General features: G+C 43.9%; 1 protein-coding gene, 1 non-coding gene and 1 pseudogene across 8 annotated transcripts in view; 2 read left to right on the top strand and 1 right to left on the bottom strand.

The window, feature by feature from the left end:
* Positions 1–5,106: 5,106 nt before the first annotated feature.
* Positions 5,107–5,213, top strand: LOC148880945 (small nucleolar RNA R71). The gene has a single exon (XR_016106245.1). It is a non-coding gene; the product is annotated as a small nucleolar RNA R71 (small nucleolar RNA).
* Positions 5,214–22,532: 17,319 nt separating this feature from the next.
* Positions 22,533–25,103, bottom strand: LOC148880946 (tetraspanin-8-like; annotated as a pseudogene).
* Positions 25,104–25,180: 77 nt separating this feature from the next.
* The window catches only part of LOC148880947 (glycerol-3-phosphate acyltransferase ATS12, chloroplastic-like), a 48,715-nt gene continuing 48,441 nt past the window's right edge, over positions 25,181–25,454 (top strand). For 3 of the 7 annotated variants that reach the window (XM_088963064.1, XM_088963072.1, XM_088963065.1), the window contains exon 1: positions 25,239–25,372. The gene's annotated coding sequence lies outside the window, so the exon portion shown is untranslated. Of the gene's footprint in view, positions 25,373–25,454 lie in introns of all 7 variants that reach the window. The other 4 variants (XM_088963068.1, XM_088963066.1, XM_088963070.1 and 1 more) reach the window with 3 other exon arrangements.

The following is a 25,454-nucleotide window of genomic DNA, read 5'->3' on the forward strand; positions in this document are numbered from 1 at the left end:
GTACGTGGACGATATCCTACTCATTAAGAATGATGTAGGAATGTTGACTTCGGTCAAGGTATGGCTATCATAGCAGTTCTCCATGAAAGATCTTGGAGAAGCTTCATATATACTGGGTCTTCGACTCTATAGAGATAGATCGAAGCGGATAATAGGATTATCCCATGCTGCTTACATTGACAAAATTGTCAAAAGATATAGCATGAAAAACTCCAAGAAAGGAAACGTTCCTTTCAGGCATGGAGTCACTCTCTCCAAGAAGATGTCTCCCAAGACTTCTAAGGAGATTGAGGGCACGAGAAACATTCCCTATGCCTCAGCCGTAGGGAGCATCATGTATGCCATGCTGTGCACTCGCCCGGACATTGCTCAGGCGGTGAGTGTGGTAAGCAGATTCTAAGCCAACCTAGGGCATGAGCATTGGACTGTTGTGAAAAACATACTTAAATACCTTCGAAGGGCAAAAGAGTTTTGTTTGGTATTCGATGGTAGTTCACTACAAGTTCTAGGGTATACCAATGCCGATTTCCAGTCAGATTCAGATGATAGAAAGTCTACATCTGGGTATGTTTTCACAATAGGATCGTGTGTTGTTTGCTGGAAAAGCAGCAAACAGGGGTCCACTGCAGATTCCACAACCGAGGCCGAGTACATTGCCACAAGTGAAGCTGCCAAGGAAGCCGTGTGGATGAAGAAATTCATACACAAATTGGGAATGATTCCGTCCAACACATCACCCATCCTGTGGTTGTGTGACAACAATGGAGCGATCGCCCAAGATAATGAGCCGAGAGCCTACTCGAAGTCAAAGCACATCGAGAGAAAGTACCACGTACTACGGGAGATCATTGGCAGAGGGGACGTCCTAATTCAGAAGGTAGCATCAGTGGATAATGTGGCAGACCCATTGACTAAGCCACTAACATAGAAGGTGTTTGAGAAACACGTGGAAAGTATGGGACTCCGGCTTGTACCAGATTGGACCTAAGTGCAAGTGGGAGCTGTTGAACTGTTTTGTATGCCCTTAGCTTCAATCTGAATTGATGTACTTTTTATATTTAGTGTAAATAAATAAAGTGCATGTTTGATTCATGTTTGGTATAATTCTGTGTAAGACCCTAAAACTGGACACTTATTGAGACTCGTGTTAGTTTTAAATGTTCACAGCCATTGGATGAGTCTGGGAAGATTCATCCTGCCAAGGCTGATGCTGGCGTGCCACCAAGTGTTGGGATGGCCTGTCTCGGCCACCAGGGTGAGACCCAAGGCACAAGTAGTATGGGATTGCTCGAATCCTTGAACCGGACCAGACTTCCAATATTGCCCTGGACCTTGGAGACAGATGGGCAAAACTGGAAAGTTACACTGACCCCTAGACTCGATTATGATACTTCATTGGGTGTTGGATCGGACTGCCTTTGATATGCCAATCAATGAGATCCAATGCGGGGGGTCAAAACCTGGGCATGTTGGGGCAGTTTGAGAATTCATCTGAATGGATGATCATAGTGACAAGATCAGCCCCTTTGTCGGACAAAGGTAATGATCGGGAATGCACTCTCTCTGATGGAAACCAAACTGTCGTCAGTTGATTTCAATCGTTGGAATTTTGTTTTTTGCAAAATTATATATATATATATATATATGTACGGTTTCAAAATGTTTGCAAATGGTTTTAATTCCCAGAATCCATGTGAGTAGAGAGTGCGGCACTATTTCTTACAGCCGAGGGAGAGGTCCTTTCTTGTCAGGCAGTGCTTGATCATTATGGGCTGAAAGGTTAAGTGTAAGACCATTTAGGATAATACCTGATGGGCTAATCTTGCATTTGCCCACAATCCCTAGGTTTTTATAAGATGGCTTGGCCCAGGGACCACTTAATGTAAGTGTTGGGCCCATAGGGTCCATGTGATGGGCTCAGGGGTTCACTAAGTTTTCTTAGTGAATTTGGCTAGGCTTTGTAATAAAGGCTGGGCCGGACCCATGTGGCTGGTGTGTAGATCAATGCTTGGGTCCCACGCCATACAAAGAAGTCCAACTGGGCACCGGATTAGAAAGTGGTTAAGCACTGAACACTTAATGGGCCAAAAGCCCATTTCGAGCTGGACTGACATGATCACCCATCTATGGGGTGCATCTGGGATTTAAGTTAGCAAAAGGATTGGGCCTTTAACCTTATCCACTCTAGGAGATCAAATTCAAATCAGATTTGAATCTGGTAACCTCCTGATAAGATCAAGAGTAAGCTAACTTAATCTGCATGTTGGATTAAGATCATCCCCTATCCAAATACTGATTTGGATTGGGATAACTCCTAATTAGGAGGTTTCTTAATCAAGAAGAAAAGAGGAGAAACCCTAAGAGAGAACATCATCAAATTAAATCCAGAGGGTTGTGTGCAGAAAATATCCTACGAATAGAGATTAGATCTCATACTCACTCCAGAGAGAAGAGAAGCAATTCAGCCATCTTCGTCCCAGGAGTTCTCCTCCAGGCGCCGCCATTCTTTCTGACAAGAACCGATCTTTGAAGAAGAAAGAAATCAAGAAATCAGTTCTTGATTTCAGCTTCGCAAAAGGAGACTGAAAAGATTTGGTGCTCAGAGTTTCCAGAGGGTTCTTGGGAAGACATCTTGGTTCTGTTCCATAGTTGCTGTGTCATCTTCAGCAGGAGCAGATCTTGGTTCCTCCTTTGGGCGTGAACACCAACTTTGGGAGATATAGCATCTCTAGATCAGGTATAATCCCTTCATTGTCTTTGGTTTAGATCTGGTTCGATTATGGTTCAAGTAGGATCCTTGAATATTGTATTTTTAAATTAGGGAATGTGATTCCCAGTTGGAAGAAGGTATGAAAATTTTTGAAGTTCTCCCACCCATTTCGCAATCTTTATGGCGTCCATTAGATGGACCCTACCGTTCTTTCATCAGCACTACTCTGGAAGTCCGTGAGGCCTCCGGTCACTCAGCTTCCACTTCCTAGGGTCGGGAGCCTGATAGTTTCAGCCCTTCCTCCATGTCAATGGAGAGGCTTCGGGCCCTAGTCTCTTACTATAACCTCCCCAGGGATCTCATCTACAGCCTCCCATCCGGTAACTATCCCTGGGAACACGGCCACGACGAAATCGTGGTCTTTGAGGAGCAGCTCGTGTCTGGTCTCCGACTCCCTCTACATCCTTTGATTGTGGAGGTTCTTACCCATTTTAATGTTACCATAGACCAACTCCATCCGAATTCAATCCAGAATGTGGTTGGGACAATTTCTTTGCTTTTCGAGTATTATCTTCCTCTTTCCCTTGATATCTTTGCCACCATCTTGTCCATTAAGAATGCCTCCCCCGGAGCCCCTCCATAAAGGCGCTCTTATTACTTTTCCCCCCATCCTGGCTTCAAGCTCCTCCACAACCTGCCAAACAGGATCCCAGCCTTGTCCATCCTCGAGCAAGACAAAATTCAAGCAAAAATAAAGCAAGAACAAACTAACTATCCTACTAATTTTTAAACTCAACTCTCCTTCATCTTTCTCTACAAATATTCTAGGTTAACTATTGCAAACCGTTAAATCAACACAACCAAGTCATACATGACTCGTTCATCAGTCAATCCAATTTCTGCTACTACAAACCAGGTAGTAAACTAGGGAAAAACATTTTTATCTCCTCTCTCTCTCTCTCTCTCTCTTTTCTCTTTTTTTTCCCATTTTTTTTTATCGAGAGAGAGTGCATTTTATGCTCCATCTCACTTTTGGATCACTCGGCCAATAGGTGCATTTTATGCTCTGTCCTACTATTGAATTTGCTGGCTAGTAGGTGCATTTTATGCTCCGTCCTACCAATTGAAATGCTTGGTAAAACATTTACCCTATTTACTTAAACCTGAATTTAGGACTAGCTTAAAAGGGATGGCTTCAAATGAATGGTGTACTTCCTGATCATATTTCTTTACTCAGTTCACAAGAATTTTCCCAGACTATTGTTTCAATTGATTTCAAGAGTTGAGTTTTTTTTTTTATTTTTTTTGCAGAAGAACACGACCTAAATCAAATTTTAAAATACAACCTAAATTCTAACCTAAATCCTTAATCCCGTCCCCGACACTTAAAACTTACATTTTCCCCAATGTGAGGTTAAATGCAAAGAAAGGGAAGAAAAACTAAACTTGAAATGTAAAAACAAAATGAAAAAGGAAAAACAAACTTCCCTATTTTTAATAATCATGAATCGGATCCTCTAGCTCTCGTGGTTGCAGCTTTCGGTGTGCTCCCCTTTCATCCATCATGGGTGGGTTCAAATCTGGAATAGGGGCTTGCAAAACAAAGGGTAACAGTCTCTTATTAGAAATCAGCAACATAATATAATGAGCATTACCATGTCTTGGCTTGAACCCTTCTTGACCGGCCTCTGGGATTCTTCTCCGTGTTGTTGGGTAGCCATCCCTCTTTTCTTTCCGACAACAGATTCACAATCTGGCCCATTTGAACTTCTAAGTTCTTAATCGACGCATCATGACTTAAAAGTCTCTTATCCTATTCTTGGAATTTTGCTTTAGTAGCATTGATGAACTTAGAAATCATCTCTTCCAAATTACTCTTTTTTTCTTGTGGGGGCGGCTGTTGTTGGAATCCCATGGGTGCATTTTGCTGATTGTTGTTCCATGAAAAGTTTGGATGGTTCCTCCACCCTGGGTTGTATGTATTTGAGTAGAGGTTAAAATTCGACTTGACAGTATGAGAGATAAAATTAGCATTCTCATGTGAAGCAAAAAGACTACCTAATGGACAATCAGAATTAGTATGTCCTATTTGACCACAAAAATCACATGGGGTGCTAGATGATGTATTTATTGTTGCAACGTTAAGACTATCTAATCTTTTTATTCAGATTAGCAAGTTGAGCAGATAAAGCAGCAAAGGAATCGATATGGTGTACTCCCCTCTGATTGGTGCGGTCATTGCTCCACTGGTAGTTGTTTGACACCATCTCCTCCACTAGGTCATAGGCTTCCTCTTGTGTTTTTCTCATGATTGTGCCACCTGTTGCTGCATCAATAATGGATCAATTAGAGGGGGTAATACCATATAAAAGGTCTAAATTTGACGCCAAGTTGGTATCCCATGGTGAGGACACTTCCTAAGCATCTCCTTGAATCGTTCTCATGCTTCATACAAAGATTCCCTCTCAAATTAAGCAAAAGTACTGATATCATTAATTAGTTTTGCTGTTTTAGAGGGTGGGAAATACTTAGCCAAAAATTTTTGGGTTAGATCATTCCAAGTGGTGATACTTCCTACAGGGAGTGAGTTAAGCCAATCTTTAGCTCTATCATGCAATGAAAATGGAAATAATCTAAGGCTAATAGCATCATCACTAACTCCATAGTGTTTAAATGTATCACATATTTCTAGGAAGTTAACAATGTGTGCATTAGGGTCATCACTTGGAAACCCACTGAACTGAATACTTGTCTGAATCATCTGGATGATTGCAGGCTTGATTTCAAAATTATTAGCATGAATTGTGGGCTTGCAAATACTAGAAGTCGCCCCATCAATGGTTGGACAAGCGTAGTCCAAGAGGGTGTGATTTGCTTCTAGCATCTCTTCTTCAATCTCTATTGTTGGTTCGCCAATTTCAACCTCCTTTCTCGCTTTACCTTGGTCAGCTCTTTGTAATAAGCGAAGGGTCCTTTCAATTTCAGGATCGAATTCTGCTAGTCCCTCTCTTCTAGTGCGTGTCATGCACTAGTAAATCTGAACAAAGCAAGAATTCAAACAAAATAAAATAAAAAAGTAAACAAAATAAAATAATAAAAACACAAATAAAAATCCAAATTAATAAAGGTTAACAAGTACTAATATTATTTTAGGATTAAATCCCCGGCAGCGGCACCAAAACCTTGATAGCTATAAATATAACCCTACCAAGTGCACTAGTTATCAAGTAGTATAAAAATATCGTTCCCACGAGGATTTAACAAAATAAGTATTAGAGTTGCAGTCTTCACTAATTATTTGGACAATCGAAATTCAGATTTAAGAGTAAGAACTACTGAAAATAAAAATAGAAAAAGAAAATAAAAGCAAGGGCAATCAATAACCGAATATGCAATGAATGAAATCACTAGAACCAATGATCCACCTATAATGGATGTGATTAACCAAGATCATTTGTCATTCCCATAAGCTGAAGTTTTTCCCAATTTTATTTAATATTCTTTCCCAAGATATATTAAACATATTTCTATCAAGTAACCCCTCAATCCCTCGACTAGAGTTCTCAATAATAGAAATGCATTAAGTGCAAGAAAAACTCATATATTCAGATGAATCATGCGTATATATCCCTATATACCATTCAATTCACACCATAAATTATGTGGTCGAATATATAAATTCCTCTCCCGATTCATTCATATAAACCTAATCAATTAAGAGATGGCCACTCCTAATCGCATTAAGTAAATAACTCATAAACTATATGGAAATCACAATCTTGGATAAATCATAATAATAAAAATATATTCATTATCTTAGTTAGGCTTTCCACAGCCCTAGCTAAAAACAAATCAGTTCATGATAAAGGAAATAAAAAAAAAAAAAAACAAGAGGAAAGAAAGAACTCTTGAATTCACCCATGGTGCTGAGATCTCCTCTTCCTCTTGTCGCCACCTCCTTCTTGAAGCTTTCTTGATTTGCTGATCTCCTTCTTGAAGTTTCTTAACGATCTTCTTGATTCACTTCAAAGGGACTTCAGTAATTGACTCATTTATTGATTGATGCCTCAAGCTAATTCGCCTAACCCTTGATATAGTTTAGGGAGGGGGCTGTTACAACCACTTGGAGTTATCTCTAGAATATATAATCCAGGTTAAACTCATCTTTTCCTATCCTATCTTTTCTCTTATCTAATGATCTCAAACTTCAACTTTCTTAGAATTATATCACAAATTTAAATCTGGTGGACTCTTCTCAGTTTCTTGCTCTTGAATTCGTATTAGGCTTCCTCTGCGAATTGGGTTACTGCAAGTCTTTTCTACCAGTTGGGCTTCAGCTGCGAATTTGGCCTTCCTATGAATTTTCCACGACTTTGGGCCCGGATTTGACATCAATGCAGGCTGAATCTGCAAAAGCCCAAAACATGAAAGTTGAAGATTTATCTCTTGTCTTTCCAGTGAGTCTTGAATCATCCCAATCGGACCCCAGATACGAGAGGACAGCCCAGATTACTAATCAGTGTCGAAATTGTGAAAAATCATCCGATTTGCCTTGCTTTTCTCCTAATGCCTTCTTTCATGCACTGAACCGAAATACAAGAGTAATGAGTCCATTTAAATGTAAATTAAGTGTAGAAAGACTGAATTTTTATAAATAAGAATATGATAGATTTTCTTCGCATCAGTCATGAGAGGTTCGGTTTCTACCCACTTGATAAAATAATCAATTGCCACCACTAAGAACCTCCTCTGCCCTGTCGTTAGTAGAAATGGTCTGAATATAATGTTAAACTTACACAGAATTTCAAAAACAGAATGCAAGTCTTGTAGTAAATCATTTGAAAAATGAGTCTTGATGACCATGTCGTCTACATAACATTCTATTTTCTTGCCGATCAACGGCTCAAACAATTTATTTACAAGTTTCTAGAATGCTGCCCCAGCATTTTTCAGTCCGAATGTTACAGGCCGAGCTCGATTATGAAGGTTGTCTTTTCTTCGTCAGTAGGGTCCACCCTGATCTAGTTGTAGCCCGAATAGACGTCTAAGAAACTCAGCAACTCATGCCCTGAGGTCGCATCCACTAGACGGTCTATCCTGGGGAGTGGGAAGCAGTCCTTTGGGCAAGCTCGGTTCAGGTCGGTATAATCAACGCTCATGCGCCATTTACCGTTACCCTTTTTTACCAGAACGGGATTGGCCACCCAGCTCGGGTAATGGACCTCCCTGATAAAGTTGGCTGCGAGGAGCCTCCCGACCTCCTTGTCAACTGCTCTCCAGCGCTCTAGGGCTAAGTTGTTTTTCTTCTATCTAAAGGGCCTAACTACAGGATCAGTATTCAGCTTGTGAGTGATGATGCTAGGGTCTATGCCGAGCATCTCTGCCACGGACCATGCAAAAACATCTAAATTTTCAAGTAAAAAATACTAGTCGGGATCGTAGAGGCTCCTCGATTAAAGCATCGATCTAGAGTGTTCGAGTTGGGTTCTCTGTCGAAGTCGGGATGGAGACGGTCTCTTCTGTGGGTGCAGCTTACTCCTCGCACTGCTCTGCAGGTCGCTCCAACTCGAGGCCTTCTGCCACTTGGCTTTCCCTTTGAGGGCAGCGACGTAGCACTTGTGAGACTCAAGCTGATCACCTCGCGCCACCCCAACTCTGAAGTCCGTAGGGAACTTCATCGCCAAATACTAGGTGGAGACCATCGCACATAGGGCGTGGGTGATGGACCGACCTATTATGGCGTTGTACGGGGAGGGAGATGTGACCACCAAGAAGTCATGGTTGAGCCTCACAATGCTAGGCCAGGTGTTGACCTCCACAGGTTCAGAGATTCTCCCCAGGGGCCTGACTTCCTCTCCGCTGAAGCCCACCAAGGGAGTATCGAGCGCATCATCGTGGGGGTAGTGGACCCCGCACGCATCGTCCTCCATGAAGAAGATCAGGTATTCCGTCCTTGGCTGCTTCGAGGGGTTCTGGTCTTCCCTTTCGACCTCGCGAGCTGATGTCCGAGCTGCAGCCGAGGTGCAGCCCGCGACGATCGATCCTCCGACGATCACATGGATAGTCCCCCGAACTGGTCTCTCTTCTGGGGGCTGCCTCTATGGCTGCTCTGCTTACCTGCTGGATTCAGGAGCATCTCTAGTTTGCTCCCCCTGCCGACCTGCTTTATTATTATTATTCTGTACAAAATTTCTTAAGTATCCGTGATTGTTGAGCTCCTCTATCTCGTCGTGGAGGTTTTTACAACTCCTGGTACTGTGACCGTGATCTTTATGGAAGCTACAATACAATTTTTTATTCCTTACATTAGGGTCCCTTTTCAGCCGGGGTGGCCACTTCACGTATGGGGCATCCTTGATCACCATAAGGATCTCTACCCGCTTCGCATTCAAGGGCGTGTAGTCTGTCCTCTCTGCTGGTGGAGCTCGGAAAGGATGACTTGGCCTTGCCCTCTGAGCTAGGTCTTTCTTCTTCTTGTTGTCCCCCTAGGTCGAGGGCTAGACTTCTCTTTTTATTTTTCCATGGATCTGCTCACCCTTCTGGTTGATTTCCTTCTCTGTCCCTATAAACTGGTTCATGAGCTTGAGGAACTCGGTTACTGTCTTGGGCTGATTGACAAACACGTGCCACTTGAAGTCTTTGTGCGTGATGCCTCTCTTGGCCGCGATAAGCCGAACAACGGGGTCCAGGCCCGGTATCTGTAAACAAGCATCGTTGAACCGCTTGATGTAACTTCGGATAGATTCTCCTTCCCTCTAGACTATGCCAAGGAGGCTCTCCTGGGTCCTCGGGCACCACTTGCATGGACTACGCCTAGCTTCTTATTGATCCGAGCGCGAGGTTCATGTACAATGTACGGGCCACTCCTTTGAAAGTGGTGGAGAAAGCCACACACATGCAAGATTCGTTGGCCCTTGCCAAGTGCATCTGTGACTGAAAGGCATCAACATGGTCATTCGGGTCGAACGACCCGTCATACTTGTAAGGGGAGGCAGTTTGAAGTCCTCGGCCATTGGGACAACCAAGAGTTTTGGAGACAAAGGGGATGTACAAAGAGGAGCGGAGTGGCTTTTATTTCACGCGAGCTTACCTCTTCCTTACCCTTGAGCTCGGGCAGGTTATGCATTGCTGTTCAGCGACGTCTCCGCTGCCTTTTTGCGGTCTCTGCATTGGTGCTGCTGGCCTCAGTATTGTCGGGCACAGTTTTCGCAGGAAGGGGGATGGACTGCTAGTGATGGCTGCAGATAGGGGGATCTTGCCTGGAGTCTGCAACCAAGACCTTGAACCTATTCTCTACAAGTAGGGCCACAAACTCGAAAAGCTGAGGTGATGCGGGCTTGGTAGGCTGGGACCCTCCCGATTTGACTATGCGCGGCGAGGCAGGGGTGACTGGTCTTTCCTTCCTTCCGTGGGATGAGACTTGAATCTTGAGAGGATTCTGGGTCTGATAGGTCGATCCCCGATGAGAAGGACGCTTGTTTTGACGGCGAGGCCGAACTTGTTGCGCGACCAGATGCCGAGGAGGAAGGGGCTGCTGGGTCTGAGGCAGCGGAGGAAACTACTACTGATAGTGATGTTGAGAAACTTGGTGCAGCACTTGCTACTGATATAGTTGGAACTGCTGGACCTGTTGCATTTGAGTTTGAATGGCTTGCATGCATTGCACCAGGTCTTCAAGCTAGTTTTGGGCTGTCACTGGGGAAACAAGGGAGGGTTCGGTGAAGGTTGTTCCAACTGTGAAAGGGAGTGGAGCATTCACGGGTGCCATTGTCTGAGGCACGTTCAGAATGGGAACTCCATCCACGGAGAGTGGGACGGTGAACTGTCCAATGCACACCGTTGGGACCTGAAGTTGCTCCCCAGCGGTGTTCATTTCTGCACTACGTGCTGCGTTGCTGGAGGAAGCCATGAGAACTGAAGTTTGGAAAGTTTTGGTGGAAGGATTTTTGAAGCATTCCCACAGACGGTGCCAAATGATGTAGCGTAATCTGGTCACTCCTAGATAGCAGGGGCTTCGCTCCTAGCTGGCAATGAACAGCACCCGAGAAGGAGGAGATGAAGGATTCCCGGGGAGCTCACCCGGCGGGAACACTCTGATGCTTAAGTTAGAACTCTGAGAGAGAAGCTTAGAGAGTAATGACGAGCTAAAAGTGGAGATGTGCTCTACTCGATTACCAAAAATTCAATTACCTCTTTCCTTGGGGGTCGGAGCCCTTATATATTAATGTGCTGCCAAATCGAGTGTAACCGCCTCTGATTCTCTGCTACAGCCGTTATCCATTAGGCTGATTTGATTGGCGCAGGTATCCATTGCAGTGTACGGTCCTGTCACTTGAGAGACGTTATGCAAAGCTAGTGTTCACGACGCCGCCTGACGTGAGACGTGGGCGGAGTCCTCTGGACTTGCAGGTGCTGCACCGCCAGACAAGAGACGTGGGAGCAGTCTGACAAGCACGGTCCTGTCGGATAAGAAGTTTCTTGAAGACTTCGGGTCACTCAATAGTGTGCTCCTTTGTAGCGAGCTTCATTGTAGCGAACTCCTTCGTAGCGAGCTGCCTTGCAGCAAGCCATTTTGTAGCAGGCCGTAGCGAGCCGTCTTATGGCGAGTTGTTCTACTAGGGTTTCAGCGAGTTCATTACGCTGAGTTGTGGCCAAGCTGTCATGCTGAGCTGTCACTTATGCTGAGTCATGTCCACGTGTCACCTGGTTAGGAGGTCGGATCAAATCATCCTCCATCAATCGCCCCCCACTCCTCGGGCTAAGGGTCTCACCCTAGCGCTGGGAGTTCATGAAGTGACGGGTGGATTTGACCTGTAATTCAAACTAGGTTGATTGTTTGCATGATGTATATGCGTGGGTGTCAGACAATTTCTGGATTTTTCGAGTGCCAAAAAACGCGCCAAACTGCATTCAATTTGGGAAGAGGTGCAGCCGTCTTTACTTCAGTTTTGGTAGTGGATTTACTTTGCATCTGCCACACTGAGATCTTTGGGTTTGAGATATTATTCAACTCTGTACTCCAACCTTTATCTAGTGGATTTCTACCTTCTCCTCCGTGGACATAGGCCAAAGGCCGAACCCCCAGCCTTGGGTGAGGTGCCTAGATGAAATGGAAGCACAAAGGAAACTAGAAGAAGTGCATGGTAGAATCTATGGACCTCATATGAATGGGTGCATGTTAGCTAAGAAACTCCTTCGAATGAGTTTCTTTTGGAGAACAATGGACAAAGATTGCTACAAGCATGTCAAAAAGTGTCATGCTTGTCAAGTGTCAGTAACAAGATTAATGCACCACCATCGGAATTGTATTGTTTCACATCACCTTGGCCTTTTTTGCTCAATCCTTTATCTGAACCCCCAACTCACCCTCAAACATGGATAAACCATTTCGAACCCCACCTCTTGTCCAAATTCCCAAGCATCCGTGACAAATTACCAAAATACCCCTTGACCTCATTCCCAAATCTCCAAAACTACCATCTTTTCAAGCCACCAAAAATTCCTTTCATGCCCAGAATTTCCAAAAATACCCCTTCATTCCAAACCCAGGAAAAGCCCTGAATCTAATTACCAAAATACCGTTCAAAGCCAAAGTTACCAAAAATATTCATTCCCCTAAATTCCCAAAATACCCTCTAACAAAAATTACCAAAATACCATTGACCCAATTCCCAAAATATCCCTCCTTCCAATAATTAAAATACCCCTGACTAGGACACTGAATTACCCGTCGGACCAATTACCAAAATACCCCTGACCAAATTCCCAAAATACTCCCTTCCAATTACTAAAATACCCTTGACTAGGCCATTGAATTACCTTCAAGCCAATTACCAAAATACCCTTGACCAAATTCCAAAAATACTCCCTCCTTCCAATTACTAAAATACCTTTGACCAAGCCACCTGAATTACCCCCCGAACCAATCACCAAAATTCCCCTGACCAAATTCCCGAAACCCCCCTCCTTCTAATTACTAAAATACCCTTGACTAGGCCACCCAAATTACCCCCCTCGAACTAATTACCAAAATACCCCTTCAAAGCCAAAGTTTCCAAAAATATCCCTTCCCCTAAATTCCCCAAAATACCCTCTAACCAAAATTACCAAAATACCCCTTTACCTAATTACTAAAATACCCTTGATCCAATTCCCAAAATACCCCTCCTTCCAAACTTACCAAAACACCCCTTCTCTCAAAATTACTGAAAATACTCGTCATTTGCCCCTTCTTCCCAAATGCCGGAAAAACCCTTAACCAAATTACCAAAACGCCCCTTTACCAAAATTCTAGAAATATCCCTTCACCTAAATTCCCAAAATACCCTTAAACCAAAATTACCAAAACACCCCTTTACCAAATTACCCCCTGACCTAATTCCTAGATTACTCCAAGTTTCCAAAAATATCAAGTTGCCTTTCTTTCCCCAATTTACCACTTGAAGACACAAACCTAGTGAGATACCTCCCCCCAAACCCTAGCTTACCTACCTAGAACCCCATTCCTCTCAGTTTTTGTATAGAAACCCCACTTCCTTCCAATTATAAAATAGGGGACACAGTTCCCAATAGGGGGTCGGAGAAAAGAAGCTGGGAAAGGGGGGTTTCACTCTCTTGTCATTTTCCTTTGGGGAAATCTGGAGCTACCAAATGGAGAGTTGAGAGAGAGATCTGAAAGAAGAAAATAGAGAGGGTCCGTGAGAGGGAAAGGGAGCTAGAAAAGAGAGAAGCTAAGAAGAGGGTTTTCACTCTCTTGCCATTTTTCCCCAGAACTGTTATTTCGCCAAAAACCATTGATTTGGTTAGCAAATCGCTGACCCGGGCAGTCGAACCGTTCAAACCGTCTAATGGTTTTGGCCTTTTTTTATTTTTTTGTCAAAACTGTCTAACGGTTTTGGTTGTTCAAATTGTCGAATGGTTGGACTGTTTGACCTGGGAACCATACCCCTAACCAGTTCGTTGCTTGATTTGGTTTTGAAAACCTTGCAATTTGATGCATGTAGGGTTGCACACCTAATCATATTGCAACCTGTTCTTCAATTTTTAGATGAAAGCCACTTCTTATTCTTTTTCATTTGTTTTCTTCTTCTTCTTTCTTGCTTGAAGACCTATAAAGTAAGAGAGAGAGAGAAAGAGAGAGATCTTTGCAACGTGACTATTAGATATAGTTCTTCTAAGTGTTCTTAATTATTTTTCGATCTTCCCTTTCCAAATCAGATTTTTAAAATTCCAAGTGCCTTTTTTTTTCTGGTGATGTTGAGAAACTCCATGAATAAAAAAAGAATGTTCATATTTTTTTTCCTAGTGGCATATGCAAAGAATGAAAGAACCCACAAAAATCTTTGGTTTGACTTAATTATTGCCAAAATCATTCATGAATTGCAAATACCTCAAGCTTAATAATGAAGGTATGAGATATCCATCGTATGGATGCCCGGATCTTGCGGAATAGAATGGGCGAATGTCAAAAATTTCTCTCCATCCTATTGGGAATCGTATTCCCTACTTCAGAAAAATCATATTTTTCAAGCATCAATCTTGAACCAAGAATCGAACCAGATTTGAACAAAACTGTAGGAGAGGGATATACCTGATACAGAGAAACAGTATCTCCCAATGGAGGTATTCACGCCCAAGCAAGGAACCAAAAACTGCTCCCACTGAAGATGGCGCAGTGCAAGATGGAGCAGAGTCAGCAGTGTTCTTCCCAAGAACCTAACCCTTCGCAAGAATCAGTAGGACGGCATGTGAGCACAGCTTCCTATCAGTCCCTTCACAAGAAACTAATATCAAGATCCAATCTTGATTTCTCCCATCGAACTAAAGATCGAACTGGCAGGTGAGGAGGCGGTAGGAAGGAGGCAGCAAGAAAGAATTTCGTAGGGTTGCTAAATTATTCCTTCTATGGTTTCAGCTCTAATGAGGATGTGAATATCTATCAAAAGGCTGTCGCCCCCTCCTCCTTTTATAACCTTAAAGGGATCAGCTCCTAATCCCATTAGGAGTTGCTGATCCAAATCGTATTTGGATCAGAATTCCCTTCAAATGATAAGGGTAAACCCTTATCTTATCTGCAGATTAGATCAACCTCCTCCTAATCCTATTAGGAGGTTTCCATATCTGAATCACATTCAGATCTGGACTCTCTGAGTGAATAGGGTTAAGACCCAATCCTATCTACTAATCCAATCTCAGAATTTGCCCCTTAATTAACTGATCAAATCAGCCCAGTTCGAAATGGGCTTTAGGTCTAATAAGGTTATGTGCTCACTTAGCCTTCCAAACTACTGCCCAATTGGGCTTCTTTGTATGGCATGGGACCCAAACATTGATCTATACGTCATCCACATGGGTTCAGCCCAACATTTGTTACAAGGCCTGGCCGAATACACTGTTACGGACAGTGCACCCCCTGAAACCCATCACATGGGCTCTATGGGCCCAACACTTACCCTAAGTGGTTTCTGGGCCAAACCACCTTATAACACTCATGGACTGTGGGCAGATGCAAGATTAGCCCATCAAGTATTACCCTCAATGGCCTAACACTTAACCTCTTAGCCCATAATGATCATACACTGCCCGACAAGAGAGGACCTCTCCCTCGGCTGCAAGGAACAGTGCTGCACTCTCTGCTCACATGGATCCTGGGAATTAAAACCTTTTGTAAACGTTTGGAAACCACCCTCCATAGATAACCATCTATATTGAACTCTTGCTTTTGCAAATACCTATGCACTTGTCTTTTCTTTATCAGCAACGATAATAGAATAATATACTTGTAAAAAAACAATATCAGAATAATTGTTATTAGAAATAATAATCCTATACACGACAAAGGTGCTCTAAAACAAGAATAGATGAAGAGTAGCCCCATCAACAAATAATATGTTGACTCCAAAGACTTTGAACTGCATTAGCAGATACAATAACTTGCATTCTTGTACTCAATTGAATCTCAAAACAAAGTGTTTAGCCTTTCAAATAGGATGTCTCAGGATCCAAGGCCCCTTTCCTTTACTCACCATCACCTTACATATACAATAACTTGCATTCCAATATCATGGATGATGGAGGGTGATTTGGCCCGACCTAATAATAGAGGGACACGTGGACACAACCTAGCTTGCAGAACGACAATTCATCTCAAATCTACGACAAACTGAGCTCGGATAACCGAACCACCTCAGGGTAGGTTCACCTCGGAAGCAAATCCACTTCGGGGCACGATTGCATCAAGGTCACCTCGGTTACCAATCACCTCAGTGTTCGTAACAGGTCAGACCTGGGGGGCATCTGTTCGGGTAATATTGACCGACCTCCACTTGCTGACCTCGAAGGTCTCGTCACCGGATTCCATGTTTCACGAGATCACGCTTCGTAACGGCTAGCCTAATCTCCTCCGACCGATTCGGACGGCAACGATATGCCTTATCGGCTGGCGATGTCATCTCCTATTAATCTAGTAACGGGCCACATTACAACAAGAATCCTGGAACCACTCCAAAAAACTCGTGAGGACTCCAGTATATAAAGACCTCAACCCTTTGGGGGCGAAGTTACGTGCAATTATTGCTTACTAGCTCTCTTGCTTTCTGATCACTTTCAGCTCGCGCATACTGACTTAAGCATCAGAGCGAGCTCATCAGGTAAGCACTCCTGAGTTCTCTAATTCTCTCTGTGTAGATCCATCTAGCCCGTCGTCTGCAGGAAGCCGAGTCATCTCTAGCTAGGAGTAGCCAGAATGCACAGCATCAATTGGCGTCGTCTGTGGGAAGCGCTTCGAAAAGCCCTTTTCCACCAAGCATCCTAAACTCATCTTCAATGGCATCTTCCAGTAACACCGGACAAAACGCCGACATGAACAGTTTTGGGGGGCAACTTCAGGTACCAACTGTCTGTATTGGACAGTTCACCATACCTCTCTCTGCAGACGGGATCCCCACTCTCAATGTGTCTCAAGTTCTTGCACCGGTGAATGCCCCACTTCCTCTGACGGTGGGTGCAACCTTTGCCGAACCTTCTATCATCCCCCCGGCGGTCGAACAGAATCAATTGGATGACCTGGTGCACTGCATGCGGGCCATGCAAGCCCAAATGCAACAGGTCCAGCAGTTTCAAATGTATCAGCATCAAGTCCTACACCACATCTATCAGCAGTAGTACCAACAACATTTTCCCCCACTGTCGCAGAATCAGCAGACTCAGCAGCTGGTTCCACCTCGGCATCCGGCCATACCGCAAGCCAGGCCTCACCGCCAGAGCGAGCGCCCTCCTCACCGAGGAGAGACCTCCCAAGTCTAGAACCCTCACGAGAGCTAGGTCTTGTCCCGTGGCTGAAGGAATAGGAAATCCATCACATGGACGCCCAAAGCTTGCGGAATAAGGGGGCGAATTTCAAAAAATTTTCTCTCCCTTCAACTGGGAATCGAATTCCCTATTTAGAAAATCATATATTCAAGGATCATTCTTGAACCATAAACTGAACCAGATTTGAACCAAAAGGAGTAGGGAGAGATAATACCTGATACAGAGAAACAATATCTCTCAATGGAGGTGTTCACGCCCAAGGTAGGATCCAAAATCTGCTCCCACTGAAGATGGTGCAATGCTAGGTGGAGCAGAATCAGCAATGTTCTTCCAAAAGAACTTGATCACCCACTCAGATGAATTCTCAGACTATCCCAACATACCCAGGTTTTGACCCCCGCTAAGGATCTCACTGATTGGTACATCAAAGACAACCCAATCTGACACCTAGTGCAGTATCATAGTCGAGTCTAGGGGTCGGGTGTAACTTTCCAGTTTTTGCCCATCAATCTCCAAGGTCCAGGGCAATACTGGAAATCTGGTCCAGTTCAAAGATTCAATTAATCCCACACTGTATGTGCCTAGGGTCTCACCCCGGTAGCTGAGACATGCCACCCCAACCGACTTGGTGGCACCACAGTGTTAGCCTTGTCAGGATAAGTCTCCCCAGACCGACCCACTGGATGTGAACATTCTAAACTAACATGAGTCTCATTAAGTGTCCAGTTTAAGGGTATTACACAGAAACATACCAAGGAAACATGAATCAAATATGCACTTTTATTCATTTACAATAAACTCATAAAGTACATCATTTTGATTGAAGCTAAGGGCATACAAAACTATCTAACAACGGCAAGAGGGAGAGACAGGCTACTCCTCCTGCCTCCTAACATGTGAATAGGTCAGGAGATGCCCAGCCTGCCAAGGCCGTATCACCTCGGCCCTCTCAGTTAGAAGTTCTGTTGGCAGAAAACTGATTCGGGGTCCTGGGCGTAGATTCCAGACTAGGCCCCTCAGTTCACAATAGCCGCCGTCAACAGTCTAAGCAACTCCCCGCAAGAACCATGCTTGATAACACTGAAGCCAGTAGCACTAACGCAGAGCCAATGAAGAAGCAACAAAAGTGGCATCGCAAGGCTTGCCGAGCTACAACCCAAAGCCAGCCCGACTAGCCCAAAGGAAGAGGCGAGCTCGGGAACAATGAAGACTACCCCACTTCTCTCTGTACCATCTCCCCTATCTCCCGAGCTCCTGGCAATTCCAATGCCCATGGATTTCAAAGTACCTCCCCTGGACAAGTATGACAGGTCGTTCGTTCTGAATGACATGTTGACTCATTTCAATCACAGATGCACCTAGCCGGGGCGAATGAACCCTGCATGTGTGTACCTTTCTCCACCACCTTTAAAGGAGTAGCTCGCACATGGTATAGAAACTTTGCGCTCGGGACAATTAAGAGTTGGGCGCAGTTCGTGCAAATTTTTACCTCGCACTTCATCACAAGCAAGAGGTGTCCAAGGTTCTAGGAAAGCTTGCTCGGCATAATCTAGAGGTAGGGAGAATCTATCCGAAGTTACATCATGAGATTCAATGATGCATGCCTGCAGATCCCTGATCTAGATCCCATCGTGAGGCTTACAGCGGCCAAAAGAGGTATCACCCATAAAGAGTTCAAGTGGCACGTGGTTGCCAACAAACCAAAAGATGTTACTGAGTTCCTCAAGCTCGCCGACCAATTCATCGGAACAGAGGAAGAGATGAACCAGAAGAGTGAGAATCCGCCAGAGAAGAGGAAAAGAGATGGTAATACCTCAACTAACGGGGACAACAAGAGGAAGAAGGATGAGCCAGCCCGAGGAGGAGGAAAATTGGGTCAGCCTTTCCAAGCTCCTCCAGTTGAAAGAACAAACTACATGACCTTGAACGCGAAGCGAGCAGAAATCCTCTTGGTGATTTAGGACGCTTCTTACGTGAAGTGGCCACCCTGGATGAGAGGAGATCTAAACACCGGAAATAGAAATGTATATTGCCACTTCCATAGAGATCACGGTCATAGCACCAAGAATTGTAAGAACCTCCATGATGAGATAGAAGAACTCATCTGTCGCGGATATTTGAACAACTTTGTATTAAATTATAATAAAAATCAAACAGGTCGGCAAGGGGAGGAAGGTAGAGATGCTCCCGAGTCCAGCAACAGGGAGAACGAGCAGCCGTAGAGACAACTGCCCGAAGAAAGGCCAGTTCGAGGGGTAATACATATGATCACTAGCGGATCGATTATCGCGGGCTGCACTTTAGCCGCGGCAAAGACATCAGCTCGTGAGATTGAAAGAGAAGAACAGATTCCTCTGAAGCGGCCGAGGGTAGAAGAGCCCATTTTCTTCACCGAAGATGATGTGCACAGAGTCCAGTACCCCCATGATGACGTGCTTGTCATAAGGATAAGAATTAATGATTTCGAGGTGAAGTGCATCCTATTCGACTCAGGCAGCTTGGTGGACATACTCTTCAAAGATGCATTCGACAAGCTATAATTCCAGGAGAGCGACATCAAGCCCACGAACACCCCCTTGGTAGGGTTCAGTGGAGAGGAAGTCAGGACCCTGGGAAGAGTTACAGTACCTGTGGAGGTCGGTACTTGTCCTATTATAGCGAGATTCAATCACACTTTCCTAGTGGTCGCGACTCCCTTCCTGTACAACGCCATAATAGGTCGACCTATCACCCACGCTCTTCGTGCAGTGGTGTCCACCTATTATCTGGCCATAATGTTCCCCACGGACTTTGGAGTAGGGGTAGCGCGAGACGGCCAGCTCGAGTCTCACAAATGCTACGTTGTTGCCCTCAAAGGGAAAGCCAAGGTAGCAAACAACCTCGAGTTAGAGTGACCTACGGAGTACCATGAGGAGTGAGCTTCACCAATAGAGGAGACAGTCTCTATACCCGTTTCAGTAGAAAATCCAGCCAGGACTCTCCAAATCGGTGCATCGATTAAGGAGCCTCTATGTTCTCAGCTAGTAAGCTTCTTACTTCAAAACTTAAATGTTTTTGCATGGTCTGCGGTAGAGATGCCCGGCATAGACCCTAGAATAATCACTCACAAACTGAACACTGATCCTGTAGTTAGGCCCGTTAGACAGAAGAAATGCAAACTAGCCCTGGAGCGTTGGAGAGCAGTCGATGAGGAAGTCGGGAAGCTTCTCACAACCGATTTCATCAGGGAGGTCCATTACTCGAGCTGGGTGGCTAACCCCGTTCTGGTAAAAAAGGCCAATGGTAAGTGGCGCATGTGCATTGACTATACCAACCTGAATCGAGCTTGCCCGAAGGACTATTTTCCACTTCCCAAAATTGACCGCTTGGTGGATGCGACCTCAGGGCACGAGTTGTTGAGCTTCCTGGATGCTTATTCAGGCTACAACCAGATCAGGATGGACCTTGCTGATGAGGAAAAAATGGCCTTCATAACCGAGCTGGGCGTGTATTGCTACAAGGTCATGCCCTTTGGATTGAAAAATGCCGAGGCAACATTTCAAAGACTTGTAAACCGACTGTTTGAGCCGTTAATTGGCAAAAAAGTAAAGTGTTATGTAGATGACATGGTCATCAAAACTCAATTTTCAAATGATTTAATAAAAGACTTACATTTTGTTTTCAAAAAAAAAACGAGGTGAAGCCGAAGGTAGAACACTTACCACCATGCAGTGACTCGAGGCCAGTCCCAGAAGCCGCCTCGGGAGCATCTCAACCCAGCGTGCGACCTCTTTTGGAAAGATAGCGTCCCGGCTCTTCTGCACCATGTACATATGGTTTGTAATGCTCTCCCCCTCAGTAGCAGGAGCGAGCTCTGGCTCATCAGCGGGCCCTTCTGGCGCAGGTGTATCCTCCGGCTCCTAAGGGTGGGCCTCCTCCTTGCAGTCCTCCATTGCCACCACCTCGAGGTCCATGGGTTGGGCCTCCTCCCTTGAGAGTTTGGTGGAGATCGGTCAGCAACCTAGGCCTCGGCTACTTCAGATGTCGAAGTCTCCTCCCGATGGAGCCTCTTTGCAGCCTTTCGTTTCTTCCCCTTCCGGGAGATCATAATAAGGTTTCCTGCATCAACCTCTGGCATCGTAGCTGCAAAAAATAGATAGTTAGTCCGAAAACTTAAAGGGTGCTTTGAAGCAAGTATTTGAAAAGAAACCTACCAAGAGGGCTCAAAACAGCTCGCACCAGTGCCTCCTCGACCAAGAAGCTCTTCATCTCGAGGCTGAGGTCCCTCCAAGAGTTAATCACCACCCTGGTCTCCGCGTCCAAGATCACCCCAGGGTCCTGGGTTTCCACCCTCCAATGAGTTGGGAAAGACCACCCCTTCGGGTTATGGACGATGAGGTACCATCTTTTCTAGGGTGGAACCTTTTTGGGCAATTGGACAGGATTTTGAGTCCAAACCTGGGGGAGATGTAATAGCTTTGTCATACGTCCCTGCATAGACAGGCCGAGTTTCGCTTGATCGCGTAGATCGAGCTAAAGATATCAAGGGATAAGGGTCGGTTATAGGCATGGAACAAGGTAATGGTACCAACTATGTTCCGAATAGAGTTCGGATGAAGTTGGTCGATGGTGACGTTATAGAACCTAACAACTTCTATTAGAAAGGGATGAAGAGGGAAGCGTAGCCCTACCGCGAGCTACTCCTCAAAAACAACAACCTCGTTGTGGTCATGATCCCAAGGGTACTGACCTAGTGGAAGACTGAAGACTAAGTTATCAGGAAAGCGATACCGAGACGCTAGGTACAGCAACCTGTCCGAAGACAGTTTGGAAGGCCCATCATTAGGCTTTCGACCTTGAGAGGAAATTGGGGCCTTTGACCTGGAGGATGGACCCTCTTCCTGGGCTTCGGTCTCCCAGAGCCGAGGCAGCCAAACTTCGGGGTCAGAGGTTCCCTCTATAGATCGGAGAGGGGAGGCACCCTGCCGTGGGATGACTTCCCCAGCAAGAACAACGGTGCCCTCCTCGCTAACACTATCTACAAGTCTATCTACGCTAGAACTTGACATAATTGGAAAACAGGGAAAAAGCTAAAGAAGGGAGACTCAACGAAAACAAGGAACGAAGTGGGAAGCAGAAAAGAAAACCGATAGTCTTGCAATAGTATGTCTCAGGATCCAACCTCACTTCCTATGGTCCCCAAATATGTCAAAACAAATATTTCTATCATTTCACCAAGTTAGTTTTATTATTGGTGGTTATACTGATTAACATTACTAATGATGTTATCTGCAATGTTAAAGATGTCAATGGAGAAGGGGAAGTGTAGAAAGAAATTAGACGATTTAATCAGGAAACTATGAATATGATTTATGACAAATAGAATTTTTAGTGATGATAGGAAGGATGGTGAGGGTGGAAGTTTGAAAAATAAAAATATAAAGCACCAAAAACAAGAAAAAAGAAATCTTAAAAAGCATGTTCCTCCTATTAAAACCACAAAAAGCAATTACACTTGTAAGCTTATTGGTACTCATTTCAAGCCATATCTAAATTCACTCTTATCATCTAGTTCACTTCCCTGAATACATGAAAAAAATGGAAGAGACATCAGTATTTATGCAAAATTTGCTATTTTCATCTTGATTTAACAAATTGGAAATGGGTAAAACATGAAAGCGGGAAAATGACTTTGACAAGCTAATTCAACACATATTAAAAGATAATTTTCCTAGAAAAAACAACATGATATGATGATTCTTTTACTCATTCATTGGCAGATTTTCTGTTAGATTACCCTTAGATGGAGAAAATAACTCATGGTTTCTTTTTACCAATTACAAAAGGTCGGGATTTTAGATCTAAGAAATAGAAAAAGGGTAGCAAGGGCTGACACAATTACCCAAATCTAAGAAATACAAATGCAAAAATGACAAGACCAAAGGAATACAAATCCAGATAAAAAAAAACCTATATTGAAAGGAATATGGATTAATTGAATAAAAAATCCGTATATAAGAAAATCTAAGAACCAAAATAAAAAACATACATATTTGTATATATAACTTTTATATAGATATTTTGCATACATATTTACATATAAACAAATATATGTATATATATTTGCATAAATACATTTATATATGTATAATTTTAGAGTGGGTCCATTGACCAACCCGAGTGCATCAAATTACAAGACGGGATAGGCTTGAGTTGGGAAAATTGGGCTTGACCTCAGGCTTGGGCCGAGCTCAGGCCTTAAGCCCAAATTTTAGGACCGGGCCTGGGTTGACCATAAACCCGATCCAACCCGCCCGACTTGCACCCCTACCACTACCATTGTTTCCACTCCCTCTCTCTCCCTGCCCCTCTACCTTTTTCTTCTTCTTCTTCTTCTTCTTCTCTCATTGTTTGTTCTCCTTGTAACAGGTTCGAATGCAGAACACAGGACGCTCCCAAGCATCTCAATTGCCCCCATCTCACAACGAACAAGAAGAAAATACACACCGAGGCAAATCTAGACGTTGTCCTTCAGATTTGAGGGAATGATGTCAACTCATTTCAGATCTAAAGACAACCCAAAATATATTTGTTTTTTTTTATTGTGGTTTTCTTATATCTTTAATTTCTTTTTTGTGTTATGGTGCTTAGATCTATGATTTGGTTTGTATTTAATAGATCTATGATTGAGCTGGGCTCGGGCTAGGCCCGAGCCTGACCTGAAAAATAAAAAAGCCCAACTTTTTGGGCTCAAACCAAGCCCATCCTGTGTAAAATTCCGGGTTTGGCCCGCCCAAGTTGCACCCCTAGGTAGTGGATGGTGCTGGCGAACAAAACTCGATGGTGAAGTAAACTTGACGATGCTAGAGGCAAAAGAGTCGTTGCTTTTACATCGAGATTACTTTTGGTCGAGTTTTACATCGAAAAAATCAATGTATTTTATACATCGATTGTTGGAGTAAAAGGCCTTAGAAAGTGAGGTTTTACACTGATACTCGATGTATTTTTACATCCCATCCAAACTGTTGCAAAACTGGACCGTAGTGTAAAAGTACACCGAACCGGCTTTTAGATCACATCCAAACGTAGCCCAAAGAATAAATAAAACGATATGAAAAAGGGAATGATGTTACACACCTGAATCGATAAGTGACGAGCATAAAAATGTTCAACTGTTTCGGTGGCATCGCTAAGGCTATTGCAGACATAGCTATTCATCAAGCAACTCTTGATCTTGTTCCAGTTTTTGTTGTTGTTAACTCTCTTCTACAACTAATTTGAATAGTCCCCCTGTTTATAATTCTAATACCCATTATCTGAGAGAACCTTTCTTGCACTCTTGTTAGTCATCCGAGAGAACAATGAGGAGGAACATCACGCATAGGTAAATCCAGAAAAGCCATGAGACCCTGTAGCATGCACCTATGAGTTTGGCGAGAGACACCAACATGAGAAACACCCCAGAGTGATAATGAATTTCTCGAGGAACTTCTCAATCAGTGTTTGCTCTGTTTGCCAGTCATATTCCACCTCCCAAGATCGGAATCGAGAACAAAAAGACCACAAAGTTCAGAATTCCGATTAAGTCATTACGCACTTGGAACAACTTTCCTCATTCTCGAAAATATGAATCCATCTACTACAAAAGCAGCTGAGATTAAAGAAAACATAGTTGGAAGAGAGATAGATCAACGACGAATTGAAAGGAATATATATAATTATTGTTCACGACTCGGGACTTTCGTCGATTCAAAGTTTGTTCATATGGTGATTTTATAAAAGGACGGGGAATACCTCCGATGTATTTGCTAGAACGGTTGTCGTCGTCGGTCTTCTCTCCAACTCCAAGTTCAGATGGGGAGTAGCGGGGAGAGATTTTGGTTTTGGGTGAAATTTGGAGCCCAAGGGACAAGCTAACCAGCCATCCCGTTATGCTCCGCACGCGCAGAGGGGGAACTCGTGCAGGAGGACATTTGGCGCCATTCGATTGTGTGGGGCGCCTGGTCGTGGGGTGGGACGCAGATTTGAAATCGGAGGATTCGAACGCGCAGTGGCCCAAACTTCTTTTCTTTTCCCTTTTTTCCTGCTTTCCCTCCATCTGCATCTTAATTTCGAGAATAAATTAAATAAAAATTTATTCTGATTCTCACGAATAACAAACTTCTCATCGACGTAAGGATCGTAACAATCATTCTTCTGTCTCTGTATCCTTAAAAGGCAGACGTGAAAGTGAATCTCCGCCTCTAGTTCTCTCTCTCTCTCTTATCACATCTCTTTTTTTTGAACCTCCAATATTAAAAACAAATAAATCGAAAAATCTCTGTAACTAAACTTCCACAGTTCCACCGATACTAGTGATTTTGATCTCTTCAGGTAAACTACTCGAGATTCGAGGCCCAAAAATAGGGTTAGGGTTTCTGTTTTCGCTATCTATGATGGATGCTTTTCCTTACCA

The sequence above is a fragment of the Nelumbo lutea genome, chromosome 1, assembly GCF_056320005.1.
Source record: "Nelumbo lutea isolate HS-2025 chromosome 1, American lotus-T2T, whole genome shotgun sequence".
Lineage (NCBI taxonomy): Eukaryota > Viridiplantae > Streptophyta > Magnoliopsida > Proteales > Nelumbonaceae > Nelumbo > Nelumbo lutea.